The sequence below is a fragment of the Rattus norvegicus genome, chromosome 6 (assembly GCF_021556685.1).
Source record: "Rattus norvegicus strain SHRSP/BbbUtx chromosome 6, alternate assembly SHRSP_T2T, whole genome shotgun sequence".
In the NCBI taxonomy this organism is placed as follows: Eukaryota; Metazoa; Chordata; class Mammalia; order Rodentia; family Muridae; genus Rattus; species Rattus norvegicus.
In genome coordinates this window covers 83,403,489-83,405,129 of record NC_141539.1, presented here as the reverse complement: position 1 = coordinate 83,405,129, position 1,641 = coordinate 83,403,489, and the positions used below count along the sequence as shown (strand labels likewise).

Sequence of the window (1,641 nt, the reverse complement as noted above, 5' to 3'; positions counted from 1 at the left end):
ACATCCTTGCCAGCATCTGTTGTCACCTGAGTTTTTTTCTCCATCTTTTTTTTTGTGGGCGCAGCGAACTTTATTGATGGTATTCAAGAGAGAACGGAGGGCTCCCTAGGCCCCTCCTGTTATTATGGGGTCTGGGATGGAATTCTGAGGGAGGTGCTCAGTGTTGGGGGCTGAGTTGGGATGGGGACTCCTCAGCAACTGAGGGTCTCTCTCTTGCTCTCAGTATCTTTGCTGGGCTGGGGTGGGTGGTCCAGGGTTTCTTACTCCTTGGAGGCCATGTAGGCCATGAGGTCCACCACCCTGTTGCTGTAGCAATATTCATTGTCATACCAGGAAATGAACTTTACAAAGTTGTCATTGAGAGCAATTCCAGCCCCAGCATCAAAGGTGGAAGAGTGGGAGTTGCTGTTGAAGTCTCAGGAGACAACCTGGTCCTCAGTGTAGCCCAGGATGCCCTTTAGTGGGCCCTCAGACCACCTTCTTGATGTCATCATACTTGGCAGGTTTCTCCAGATGGCATGTCAGATCCACAACGGATACACTGGAGGTAGGAACACAGAAGGCCATGCCCATGAGTTTCCCATTCAGCTCTGGGATGACCTTGCCCACTGCCTTGGCAGCCCCAGTGAATGCAGGGATGATATTCTGGGCTGCCCCATGGCCATCACGCCATAGCTTTCCAGAGGGGCCATACACAGTCTTCTGAGTGGCAGTGATGGCATGGACTGTGGTCATGAGCCCTTCCACAATGCCAAAGTTGTCATGGATGACCTTGGCCAGGGTGGCTAAGCAGTTGGTGGTACAGGATGCTAACAAGTTTTGGTACAAGGATTGCTAACAATCTTGAGGGAGTTGTCATATTTCTCGTGGTTCACACCCATCACAAACATGGGGGCATCTGCTGAAGAGGCGGAGATGAGGACCCTTTTGGCCCCACCCTTCAAGTGAGCCCCAGCCTTCTCCATGGTGGTGAAGACTCCAGTAGACTCCATGACATACTCAGCACCAGCATCACCCCATTTGATGTTAGCGGGATCTCGCTCCTGGAAGATGGTGATAGGCTTCCCGTTGGTGATAAGCTTCCCATTCTCAGCCTTGACTGTGCCGTTGAACTTGCCATGGGCAGAGTCATACTGGAACATGTAGACCATGTAGTTGAGGTCAATGAAGGGGTCGTTGATGGCAACAATGTCCATTTTGCCAGACGCAGAGCAGAAGGCAGCCCTGGTAACCAGGCGCCCAATACGGCCAAATTCGTTCACACCGACCTTCACCATCTTGTCTATGAGACGAGGCTGGCACCACATGAGAAGATGCCGCTGTCTCTGGAACAGGGAGGAGCAGAGTGCCTTTTTTTTCTCCATCTTTATTAAATTGGGTATTTCTTATTTACATTTCAATTGTTATTAGCTTTCCCGGTTTCCAGGCCAACATCCCCCTAGCCCCTACCCCCTCCCCTTCTACAAGGGGGTTCCCCTCCCCGTCCTCCCCCCATTACCGCCCTCCCCCAACATTTTATCTTAGTCATTCTGATTGGTGTATGGTAGAGTCTCAGGGTCATTTTGATTTGCATTTCCCTGATCACTAAGGATTTTTAACATTTCTTTAAGAGCTTCTCACCCATTTGAGATTCCTCTGTTG

The 1,641-nt window shown here is 50.6% G+C and overlaps 1 pseudogene; it reads right to left on the bottom strand.

The window, feature by feature from the left end:
* Positions 1-244: 244 nt before the first annotated feature.
* LOC103695309 (glyceraldehyde-3-phosphate dehydrogenase pseudogene) lies at positions 245-1,294 on the bottom strand (annotated as a pseudogene).
* Between the last annotated feature and the right edge of the window lie 347 nt (positions 1,295-1,641).